General features: G+C 46.7%; 1 protein-coding gene across 3 annotated transcripts in view; it reads right to left on the bottom strand.

Moving 5' to 3' along the window:
• LOC122927000 (NXPE family member 1-like) overlaps positions 1 to 13,121 on the bottom strand; it is a 59,235-nt gene that overhangs the window by 32,151 nt on the left and 13,963 nt on the right. For 2 of the 3 annotated variants that reach the window (XM_044278531.1, XM_044278532.1), the window contains exons 2-3: positions 6,607 to 6,706; positions 5,439 to 5,482 (exon numbers count right to left, since the gene is read on the bottom strand). The gene's annotated coding sequence lies outside the window, so the exon portion shown is untranslated. The remainder of the gene's footprint in view (positions 1 to 5,438; positions 5,483 to 6,606; positions 6,707 to 13,121) is intronic. The other variant, XM_044278533.1, reaches the window with a different exon arrangement.

The following is a 13,121-nucleotide window of genomic DNA, read 5'->3' as shown; positions in this document are numbered from 1 at the left end:
AACTCACCGCCCTTCTTTTTCACAAAGAAAAATCCAGCCCCTGCCGGGGACGAGGATTTGCGAATGTGTCCGCGTGAAAGCGCCTCCCTCACGTACTCCTCCATGGCCTCATTCTCCGCTACCGACAGTGGATAGACTTTGCCACGAGGAGGAACGGCACCAGATTGTAACTCTATGGCACAATCGTATGGGCGGTGCGGAGGTAGGGCAACCGCACGCACCTTATCGAATACATCCCGGTACTCCTCGTATTCAGGAGGCAACAGAGAGTCCGAGGAAGTACACAGCAACTTGACAGGCCCATGGATGCAACTAGCCCCACACTGCGGTGACCACGAGAGGATCTCGGCCGATCTCCAATCGAAAGTCGGATTATGCTTCTGGAGCCAGGGGTACCCCAAGACCACCGAGTAGTGTGGAGACGAAATAACCTGGAGACAGACCGACTCTCTGTGAACGGCACCAATGGCCATCCCCACTGGAAGGGTCTCCTGAGTCACGTGTGGCGGCAGAAGGGGTCTGCCGTCTATCGCCTCAAGAGCCAGTGGGGAACCTCGAGGCTGCAGAGGAATGGAATTGGCGGCAGCGAACACACTATCAATGAACAAACCACCAGCACCAGAGTCCACCAACGCCTGGGTCGTCACCGAGCCCCCGACCCAGGAGAGGACAACAGTAATCAGTGGTTTGTCAACACGGGAAACCGGGGACGAGGAGACTCCACCCAAGATCTGCCCCCGACAGGATCTCAGGTGCGAGCGTTTCCCGGACGGTTCGGGCATGCCAACCGAAAATGCCCACCGAGACCACAGTACATGCATCGGCCCTCGCGTCTCCGGAGTACCCTCTCCCCCTCGGACAGGCGAGCAAACCCCAGCTGCATGGGTTCACCCCCAGACAAGTCATCCCCAGGAGGCGTGGGAGGAGAGGGAGGCACGGGTGGGACAGCAAACGTAGGCGCCAATCTGTTAGAAGACCTCCGCAGGCTCTCCTTAAAGGAAGGTCTCTCCCTGAGTCTGGTGTCAATCAAAATCAGGAAAGAAATAAGAGACTCGAGCTCCACTGGTAGGTCCTTAGCTGCAACCTCATCCTTCAAGGCATCCGAGAGACCATGAGAGAAAGCAGCGACCAGAGCCTCATTATTCCAGCCCACCTCTGCTGCCAGGGTACGAAACTCAATGGCGTATTCAGCTACGGATCGTGAACCCTGTCTGATGGACATAAGGAGCTTCGCAGCAGAGGCAGCACGAGCCGGCACATCGAATACCTTCCGAAGAGAAGCAACAAAACCGGAAAACTCGGCAACCACCGGATTGTTGTTCTCCCATAAAGGGCTGGCCCAGGCCAAGGCCTTGTCCGAGAGCAGCGAGATCAAGAAGCCCACCTTTGATCTCTCAGTAGGAAAGGCATGTGGCAGCAACTCGAAATAAATGCCCACCTAGTTAAGGAAACCTCGGCACTGAGTTGGCTCTCCCCCAAAGCGCTGTGGAAGGGGGGCAGAACCGGTCATACCCCGAAACACCGCAGGCGCAGCAACAGGTGTCGGGGTAGACTCTGGCGCAACAACCGGAGCGGCAGTAGGAGCGGGCCCAGGAGCGACAACCGACCCATCGGCAACGGAAGCTAAATGAGCCGTGCGTTCAAGCAGGGTTTGCAACGCCACAGCGAACCGACCCAACAGGTGATCCTGCTGATCAAGTCTGGCAACCAGCGTAGGTAGCGAGGATGGCCCTGTACCGTCAGAATTCATGGCTTGGTCCTAATGTCATGGAACCATGAACCAGACGTACAACAAGAGATAAGTGGAAATAAGAAGGCTTTATTGAAAATCAAGCTGTAAGGCAAAAGTCCAAACGGATGGCTAAACCGAAGCAGGGTCTTGCGAAGCCAGAGGTCAGGAACCAGAAGGGTAGTCAGACGAAGCCTGGATCAGGAACCAGCAGGGTAGTCAGACGAAGCCTGGATCAGGAACCAGCAGGGTAGTCAGATGAAGCCTGGATCAGGAACCAGCAGGGTAGTCAGACGAAGCCAGGATCAGGAACCAGAAGCAGCAGCAGTCTTAGAAGCATGTGAACACAGGAGGACCAAGCAAGGAACTGAAGCCACAGACCTCCTATATATATGAGCTAGGCATCCAGCTCCTCCCAGTGGGAAGGAGAAGCCGCAGGGTGGGAGGCTACAAGAAACCCAGAAACCAAGATGGCCGCCAGCACATGTCAAACGAAGGAGAACAGCAAGAAGGTAAGACCATGACATAATCCCAGTATAAGTAACTTGATGTTAGTAGCAATGTTTATCTAATGACTTCACCAACCTGGCTGGTATCAAGGTGAAACCTGCATTTGTTTTGTGGAGATAGTATTTTTTAGTGCTTAATTGGGTCAATTGCACGCACCATTAGAGAACAATTGCTTTTGATGTAGTCTATAGTAAGTTGTATGGTACTTAGATGTCGCTGTTTGCATATATGTTCAGCGTTAGTTTACTCACTGTTTCGCTGGATTTGCCGGCTTACTGCGTGTGTCGTGGCGTCCCACGTGTAGCTTGATTTTTGCAGGCAGTTGTTCGACCTCCAGAGATGTTTTCGGCGATACGTGTCTCGTATTGGGCTTGGAGATCCTTGGTGACTAAGTGCAGATGTGCCGGTACAGTGGATCCCTGGTGGTAATCTTGTGCATATAATCGATATAGCGCAAGACCAGGTTTCACTGAGTCTGTGATTTTTCGGCGTTCCACTTGTAAGTTGCGTCACCGATCCCTCTCCCTATTAGTTACCTGAAGCGCTTCAGTTTTAAGATTTTTCGTACTGTATCTTGTAGAATTCTAAATTTTATATTATGTTTTATATTGTTCTAAATGAACCGTTTTAGATTAAATGTTTAATGAAATAAATATACATTGTTTAAATATAAATCTCCATGTGTAAAATAGCCAAAAAATCTACAACTTTTTTATTTAACATTTGCAACTTTTGAAGATTGGGTGGATCTTTTCAGCAGGAGCACCCACTCCATAGGTTGATAAGCAGGTGAGCCATCTCTAAAAAAAACAATCAATATCATTACACTTTATCACCCACTGAGATTGAGCTCCCTTCTTTTCAAACAATGGACATTTGGAGCCACATGGAGAATAAACGCCTCAAGGTGGAATCTTTTATATTTGAGGATAATGAGGATGGACTGGCAAATCAACTAAATGAAAGATCAATGGCAGACACATTTAAGGAACTTGAAACCTTATTACAAAAACAACTAAAACAACGTTGGGAAAAGGGGGCACTTAAACAATATATTCTACAGGGGAAAATACCAACAGGACTACTATTGACTAAAAACACCAGCATATATGACTTACACAATGCAGATTTTGAAAAAGAATAGGAAACCTTTTTACGAACACAGTCCATTGTATTAATGGAGATGATCATAAAGAGGAGGTCCCAGATATTGGAACAATTAACAACACAGATAGAAGAAATGAAAGATATCATTGCAAATTTACCTAAAAATGATGAATACAAGATGTGGCAGGAGAGAATATGTATAAACATAGATAAAATAGAGTATGACATTATTACAAAAAAAGTTAGGAAAATTCAAAACACTAAAAAAGAAAGAAAGACAAAACGATTGATAGTTCGAAAACACCCCAGACCGTAGAGACAGAACAAATACACAATGGAAATCAAGGCAATTTTGAAATACTGACTTCAAACAGAAAATCATTTTTTAGTTCAAACCCCGCCCCACCACAAAGTACGATCACGACAAAAAACACCAAGGAGATCTCCACAAAGACGTACAGCACAAATGGAATCCCCAATACACCAATACAATCTGAGACACAGGAACAACAGTCAGGATTATGATCACAGGACACATCAGCAATACAAAACACCACAATCACGGGAATCAACACAGTATGGGGAACTCCAGAACTCACAAAGACACCAACACAAATCACAAGGACACGGAAGAAGAAATTACGTAGAGAAATCAAACAGAAGAAAACACAACACCCACTACAATTAAAAGAGCCAGATGCCATTGTGAATTTAAGTACTATCACTCTCACTCCACCACAGATAAACTTATTAAATAAAGGTCTTAAATTTGCACCATCAAACCAATTAAATAAAACTTTAATACCTATATGGGTATAGAAAAATACATCAGGAAGCTCTGTCTAAAGAAATATTATATTAAAAACCCACTTGGGGGTGAAGTCAGTTCAATAGGAGGAGAAAGTTACATACACAAAGATGTAAAAACTAAATCTACAAAGTACCCAAGACAAGAAATCAGTGAGGAAATGACAACATTTAGACAAGCAGTAGAACATGACATCAGAAAAATAAAAAAAATCGACAATATAAGGGAGAACAAACTTATCTAAAGCAGAAATACAAGCAGTGAAGCAGCTGCAGAAAGACCAAAAAATAACAATAAGTCCAGCAGATAAGGGGGGGAGCGATAGTTATATGGGAGACAGAGAACTACAACAACGAGTGTATAAAACAATTGACAGACACAACTACCTATATAAAACTACGTGCTGATCCAACAGCAGAATAATATAAGGAATTATTTAGTCTATGTCAGAGATCAGCAACCTTCGGCACTCCAGCTGTTGTGAAACTACAACTCCCAGCATGCTTCTTTAGTTCAGAGCACAGCCAAGCAAATGTGCATGCTGGGAGATGTAGTTTCACAACACCTGGAGTGCCGGAGGTTGCTGATCCCTGGTCTATGTGAAGGAGGACAAAAACAGGGACAAAAACGCGGTATTCTATCTAAACAAGAATCACAATATATAACCATAACCCAACGTAGACTACCAGTATTTGACTGTCCCCAAGTTACATAAAGACCCCATCAATCCGCCAGGACGACCGATAATTTCGGGAATAGGCTCCCTCATTGCAAATTTGTCACATTATATTGACAAGTTACTGCAACAAAGTTAAAAAAGTTAAGTCATACATAAAAGACACATACAGAAGTAATACGAATAATAGAAAAATTTAAATATAACCCCCAATGGATTATAGGTACACAAGACGTACAATCCTTATATACAGTAATAGATCACAAACAAGGAATAGAAGCCATGGGACAACAATTACAATAGGGAAGCAAATTACCCAGGGAACAAATAGAATACCTGCAGAAAATGACACAATACATATTGAGCCATAATTATTTTTGGTTCAACTCAGATGTGTATCTGCAGATATGCGGCACAGCCATGGGCACCAGGTTTGCCCCCAGTTATGTCAATCTATTCATGGCTAATTGGGAGCAAGAAAACATTAACCCTATACTGGGGACAGACCTGGTGCTCTGGAAACGATATATCGATGATGTCCAATTTGTAAATAATCAGGAATCCTTGGAAAAAATTTTGGGGAAAAAATCAAAATAAATATAACTTACGGTTTTCAGCAAAAGTCAGTCAAGCAATGGTCACATTTCTAGATCTACAAATTAAGAAAAGCTGATCTGTAATACCTATCATAAGCCGACATCTAGAAATAGCTACATTCTATATAATAGTTGTCATTTACCCCAATGGCTTTTAAACAAACCATCAGGACAGTTTAGGCGAATTAGAAGAAATTGTTAAAAAATGTAAGATTTTGAGGAGGAAGCCCAACTACTGAAAGACCAATTCCTCAAAAAACAATATCTCTCGGAAATATTAGAGACGGCACTTGATACAGTCCGTCAGTTAGATCGGGACACTTTCTTCAAAACAAAAAATTAAATAAAATCAGACAAACAAAGGAGATAACATGAGGATAATATTACCATTCAATACACAACACAAAAAGGTGAGGTATATAATTAAAAAGCACTGGCACTATATAGAGAAAGATAAAGTAATAGGTCACTTGATACCACAATTCCCACAAATCACCTTCACTAAGGAACCTAATTTGGGACTAATGGTAGCCCCATCAATTCCCCCCAAAAATAATAAATTACAACAATCCATACAAAAATGGACGAACACAGGCTTTTATAAATGCAAAAAATGTATGGGGTGTAAAACCACCACATTTCCTAAAAAAACAATTTCAGTAAAATCAACCACAAATACTCACCAACAAACGATAAAATAATTCCTCACATGTAACTCCAATAGTGTAATATATGTCATACAGTGTCCGTGTAATAGGCAAAATGTAGGAAGAACAAAAAGAACGCTCAAAGTACGTATTGCAGAACATATTTCCAACATTAGGAAAGGCTTTGAAAAACACACCCTATCAAATCACTTCAAGGTTTCACATAATCAAGATCCCAAGGGACTTACTTTCACAGCATTGGAAAAAGTTGAGATAGACTGGAGGGAACTGGAGGATTAAATGGTGAGATGGAACTATTTAGGTTCCTCAAATTTTTTTTAAATTTTTTTTTGGGGGGGGGGGGGGGTCCCCATCGACGGGAGACCTAGCTGATGTCTTAATCCATCTTGGTCCCCCCTTGATGGAGGGCCCTACTTCCTACTCACCAGCCTCACTCCTTCATGACTTTTATCAATTTTAGTAATTACATATTTGTTTATGTATATTTCATTTAGAAATTACAAGTCACTTACTTTTATGATGATGTAGATGAAGTGTGGGCCCGCTGGTCCCTTCCAGAATTCATTGGTTGATCCGGAGTAAAAATGGCCCCTTCTAATAAACTTTTCAAATCTTTAAAAATAAATAAATTGAACAAAAATAAGATAAGCAGATATATACAATAGTGATCCTATATCGATATATTCGGAACACAAAGACTTATTAATTAATAAGAAAAACGTAACAATTCTTTAAAAAAACGCAACACTATCGCAAGAAAAATGCAAAAACATTCAAAGTATTTCATTTAAAACAAATACACACCATCACCAGAAAAAATAAATATACTGCTAATATACTATGGGGTACATAGATACAACATTTAATTGAAATAAAGGGATATCGTATATATATCACCACAACAAAAGGGAATCTTAGAATTACATATTGCAAGTGTTTTATAGAACTGACATGTTGGAAGGCTGAAATGTGAACCTGAATTTGTGGGAGGGGCGTCTGACCCCTCATAAGCGCCGGTTCCAGTCACCTCTGGGCACTTCCGGTTCACAGTGCTGGGTCAGGAGCCGCCTCGCCTTCTCTCCCCCACCTAGAGTCTTCAAGCGGCCTGCACGCCGCCCGTACATCGCCTGCACGCGTCTCCAGCAGGACGGGTAAGACTTCCCCCCTCGTTCCCTTCACCACCACAGGTCGCCTCCGGCCGGCGCCCACGTGTTCCCCACTGTCAGCGCTACTTCCGGTCGCAGAGTCAGCGTGCGTTCCAGCTTGGAGCGCACGCCGAGGATCACTATCTGCTCTGTGCGTCGGTTCACCTTTGCGGGTAGCGGTCTCCTTGCTCTGCGCAGGAACCTTCCGCAGGTATCCTCCATTGCCTGTCCAGCCCCTCTGCTGGTGCCTGCCTTTGTTTAACTATAACAAAAAACTATTTATTTTTAATTTTTATGTGTGTGTCGCGTCAGGTTAGTATCGGATGTTTCTACACTTACATGTGGGATTCAGGTGGCTGTCCGTCCGCCGGTACTGGAGGGGCTTGGTGGTCATACTGTCCAGCTTCCATGCATCTCACTCGGCCAGGCTCTGTCTCTCTCTCTTCTGCTTCTCCCTGGAACGCCCAGGCTCGTTCTACCTCTGTCTGCCTGGAACGCCCAGGCTCGTTCTACCTCTGTCTGCCTGGAACGCCCAGGCTCGTTCTACCTCTGTCTGCCTGGAACGCCCATGTTCATCCTACCTTTGTGGCCTGGTACACCCAGGCCATCCTCTCTTCAGTTTGTCTCGTCCTTCCGCCACAATCTGTTTCTGTCCTCCTGTGACCGGGTCCGCTCAGTCTCAGTCTCCTTGTTGTGTAACCTCCTTGTTGTACGCCCAGGTTTGGTCCGCTCCAGTTTGCCTGGTATGCCCAGGCTCTGTCTATCACACTGTTAGTCTTCCTGGTATGCCCAGGTTCGGTCCGCACCAGTCCGTCTGGTTCGCCCAGGCTCTGTCTATCTCACTGTTAGAACCTGGGCGTACCAGGATGAGACTGTCTTTCACACTGTTAGTCTCTTCCTGGTCCGCCCAGGCTCTGTTCACCTTTGTCTGCCTGGTACGTCCAGGTCTGGTCTCTCCATACATGTCTCACCCGTCCTGGTTCTCCCAGGTTCTGACGCTGTCGGCCGGGTTCGTCCAGGCTCTGGCTCTCCTCAATGGCTATCATCCTCCTGGTATGCCCAGGCCTTGTCTGCACTTCTATGCTTGGTTCGCCCAAGCCCGATCCCTTCGGACTCACCTCTTCCTGGCACTGCCAGGTCTGTCTGCCGCTTGGCCACGTTGGTGCGGTATTTCTGGCTTCACCTCGTGCCACTTCCCCTGATTCGATCAGGCTCCGTCCGTCGTCACTCCTGCTGTCCTCATCTCGGTTTCCACACTTCCGGGTTCAGTCAGGGTCAGGTCCGTATTTGCCCCACTTGGCTAGGCACGCCCCGGTTGCTTTTCACACACACCGCGTTCATTCGTCACCTTCGTTCAGGTCACGTTTTCTGTTCTCACCTTGGGTCACCTAGGCTCCACAGGTCATTGTTCAACAATCACTCTTCGGGCTCTCCCAGTCTCTCTCGGCCCTGGTCTTCTAGGGTTCAGGGGTCGCTTCACAACCGCCTGTGGTTCTGTTTAGGTTCGGTCTCACTCTTGTTGCCTGTTTGGAAGTTCTGTCCCATCTCCTGGCCAGTTCTTCTATCCTCTGCCTCACGCACGTTCTAGCTCTCTACGCTCACTCATTTCCCGGCACGCTCGGGCTTCGATCCGTCTACTTCGTACCGGTCGGGCCTTGGTCATGGGTCTGGTCAATCTGCATGTCCTCCTTTTTTCTTCCAGGTTTTAGCCGGCTGCTTTCATCCGACACTTTGCCTAGGTCGGGTTCACTAAACGTCTTTACAGGCCTTCTCTAGCAACTTCAGGTACGTTACCCGGATTTTCCCCATGCCTCACTCCTCCCGGCTCTGGTCGTTCTACCTACCATTCATACATAGTTATCCAGAGGTGTCTCTTTCTCTGCAGGTCAAGCATATTGCGGGCTTCAGAAGTGGATGACACCATGTCAGTCCCAGAAACTTCCGTTTCAGGCCAGTCCGGCACCAGGTCCTTGAGAAGTTGGACAATCCCGAAGCTGATTGCAGAACTCAACAGAAGAGGGATTCCACACCCGGCTTATGCTCGTAAGGCGGAATTGTACAAACTTCTGATGACCAGCCCGAGCCCGTCGGGTGTCCAGTCGGGGTTTACGTCCATCCAGCAGTCACTGTCCCAGTTACAGTCCAGCATTGACTCCCTGGTCAGCTCGGTAGCGGATGTTCATCCAGGGTGACGGTGCTGGAATCTCGGGCCCACCCAAGTGTCAGACCCTCCGGCGGTTCCCGCTGCTTCTCAGGTCTTTTCGCCAGGTACTACCAGACTCAGCTCCCAGGTGGCACCTTCCCATTTCCTTCCCGACAGTATCAAAAAAGATATTTTGGCTGGGAAGGATGTGAACTTGGCGTCCATCCTCATCGCCTCACAAGACGTTCCCGATAACAGGGTCATTAACTGTAGTGATGTCTCACTCGTGCTCAAGGCCAAGGATGTGCGGCTTAATAGGAAGCTTTCCATCCCCGAATTCGTGCTGGCATTTAGCCTTTTCAGGGACATTGTTTGTTCGGCTCAGTCCGAAAGGAGGGAGGAGTTAGACACTTATCTCTACCTTGTCACCAACCTGGGTCATAAGTATGGCGGCTCGTCATTTTACGACTACCACCGCTCCTTCTCGGCAAAGGCTGCGGCTGCTCTGGTTCAGTTCCAGTTCGTCACCAACTGGGCCAACATCGACATGGAGCTATTCTGCCGCCACTTTGCGGGTCTCAGGGCTCCTTCGTGTACAGTGTGCCAGTCCATATTCCACTCCTCCGACTGGTGTCCCAACACTGTCAACCCCATCCAGGATAGGTGTCTGCCCTGCTTCAGGGCTCACCCTCATTCCGCCTGTCCCAAGAGGTTTGCCAAGCAGTCCTGACTAGCCGACATTAATATCGATTTACTTGGTGTCCTTCTGCAGGATCATCATGACAGGGGGTTTGTTCAATTCCTGTTGTCTGGTTTTACGGAAGGCTTCCACACAGGCCTTATTGCCCTTCCTCAGACCTCTTGGGAGTGCGATAACTTGCGGTCTGCCACTGGGGACCCGGCGGCGGTTGAGGAGTTGCTCCTGTTGGAGGTCGATAAGGGGTTCCTCATTGGCCCGCTTGATGTTATCCCCTTTTCTTCCTGGCGTATCAACCCGATTGGTCTGGTCTCTAAAAAAATCATCTAATAAAAAGCGTTTAATTTACGATCTTTCCGCTCCTCATGCTTCTGCCACACCTAATCTCAATTCGCTCATCCCATCAGAGGAGTTCTTGATGCAATATTCCTCTATTGATGAGGTAATTGATGAGGTAATTAAGTCCATTTATCTGTAAGGCAGATTTCTATTATGTGGGGGCACTAAAGGGAGCATTTTACCGTGTGCAGGCACTAAAGGGGGATTCTACTGTAAGGAAGCGTTAAAGAGGACATTCTACTCTGTGGGGGCACTTCAGGGGTATTGTTCTGTAAGGAGTATTGTTCAGGGGTATTGCTTCTGCCACACCTAATCTCAATTCGCTCATCCCATCAGAGGAGTTCTTGATGCAATATTCCTCTATTGATGAGGTAATTAAGTCCATCGTGTTCTCCGACAGGGGTTCTTGGTTGGCAAAGGCGGATATTACTGATGCCTTCAAGCTCCTTCCTTTCCAACCGCAATTATGGGGATACTACGGTCTCAAGTGGGCTGGTCACTATTACTTTGCGAATAGGCTCACGTTTAGTTCCAAGAGTAGTCCATGGTTGTTCGACCAATTTGCCTTGCATTGGATCCTCCTTCACCATGGCGGTTTGCCTACAGTCATTCACTACCTCGATGATTTTCTGATCATCGAGGGTCCGCGTGGTGGGTCGAGCAATCTGGCTACTGTGCTCAAATTTTTTCAAGTCTGCAGGTTCCGGTGGCACACGCTAAGATTGAGGGTCCTGCCACTAGGGTTACGTTTCAAGGCATCATCTTGGATTCCATCCGGATGGAGGCCAGCCTTCTGGAAGAGAAGCTAGCTAGCTGCCGGGCAGTGATTTCTCATGCCGCGTCCTCGGGCTTCCTTTCCATGGTTGAGCTTCAATCCTTGTTGGGGCGGCTCAGTTTCGCCTCCAGGATCATGCCACAGGGCAGGGTGTTCACCTCCAGGCTGCTCCAGTTGCTGCCTTCGGCTCCCGACCAGGACAGCATCATCCATCTGGACAGCCATGCTATGGCGGACATGGCCATGTGGTCGCTGTTCCTGTCCTGATGGAACGGCATTTCCCTCTTTGTTCCTTCTTGGGGGCCTTTATCCCCCACCGTTTTTTTCTGATGCGGCTGCATCCCGCGGGTTCGCAGCTATATTTGGGTCCCATTGGATGGCTGGTCAGTGGCCCGGAGAAGTCCGATCAGATCAAATGCAGGTTTCACCTTGATACCAGCCAGGTTGGTGAAGTCATTAGATAAACATCGCTACTGACATCAAGTTACTTATACTGGGATTATTACCTATGTGCACTGAGGATCCATAGAGACTCTATATTTCATGTGCTATTTTTGTATTTTAGACCACAGATTTTATATTATTAAATTTTATATTGTTTTAAATGAACTGTTTTAGATGAAATGTTTAATGAAATAAATATACATTGTTGTATTGTAACCAAGTGTAGGTGTGCTCTTGGAAATTTGGTGTCACGGTGTCTATTACGTGTCTTGTCATTGATAAATCCAAGTGGAGGCCTTGTGGTCAGCTCTTCAATCATGCATTTGCTGTGGAGCGATACACTGCCCCATCTGCTGGTGTGATGATCTGGGGAGCCATCACATGCAACAGTCTGTTACCTTTAGTTGTGATACGTGGGACACTAGCAGCTCAGAGATATGTACAGGACATCCTGTGGCCACATCCCCATCCCAACTGCCCTGGATCCAGGCAACTGAAAGGGGGCATTTTACTGTGTGGGGGCATTAAGGGGGGACAACTACTGTGTGGTGGTGCTAAGGCGGCATGACTAATTTGTGTGGGCTCTAACAGGGCATAACTACTGTGAAGGGGCACAAAGGGGGAATTTTACTGTGAGGGGCATTAAAGGGGCACAACTACTGTGTGGTGGCACTAAGGGGGCATCACTACTGTGTGAGGGCACTAAAAGGGGCTTTCTACTGTTTTGGGGGCACTAAAGGGGTCATTCCACTCTAAGAGGGTACAAAAGGGGCAGTATACTCTGTGGGGGCACTAAAATGGGTATTCTACTGTGTGGGGGCATTTATCTGTAAGGCAGATTTCTATTATGTGGGGGCACTAAAGGGAGCATTTTACCGTGTGCAGGCACTAAAGGGGGATTCTACTGTAAGGAAGCGTTAAAGGGGACATTCTACTCTGTGGGGGCACTTCAGGGGTATTGTTCTGTAAGGAGGCATTAAAGGGGCATTAAAGGGGCAGTCTACTTTGTAGGGTCACTAAATAGGTCATTCTACTCTGTGGGGACACTAAAGGGAAATTCTGCTGTGTGGAGGTACTAAATGGGGCATTCTACTGTAATGACGCACTAAAAGGGATTTCTTTTGTGTGGGGCACTAAGGAGCGCATTCTATTGTGTTCAGGCACTAAAGGGGGATTCTACTGTAAGGAAGCATTAAATAGGCAGTCTACTCTGTGGGGGCACTGAAAGGGGCATTCTACTGTGCAGGGGCCCTAAAGTGGATATTTTACTGTGTGGGGGCACTAAAAGAGGCATAACTACTGTGAAGGGGACACTAAGTGAGCATTCTACTGTCCAGAAAGACCACCAGCAGAGAGGCATAATTTGTTCCACTGACTAGCTGTCACGGATGGTGTTGCAGAAAACAAGAAGTAACAAATAAAGATCCGACTGACTTGATCCCAAACTAAGGAACAAATGGGTGAGCCCTATAAAAGCCCTAGAG

The sequence above is a fragment of the Bufo gargarizans genome, chromosome 2 (genome assembly GCF_014858855.1).
Source record: "Bufo gargarizans isolate SCDJY-AF-19 chromosome 2, ASM1485885v1, whole genome shotgun sequence".
In the NCBI taxonomy this organism is placed as follows: domain Eukaryota; kingdom Metazoa; phylum Chordata; class Amphibia; order Anura; family Bufonidae; genus Bufo; species Bufo gargarizans.
The sequence above is the reverse complement of the archived record's forward strand: the minus strand, read 5'-3'. Positions and strand labels throughout refer to the sequence as shown.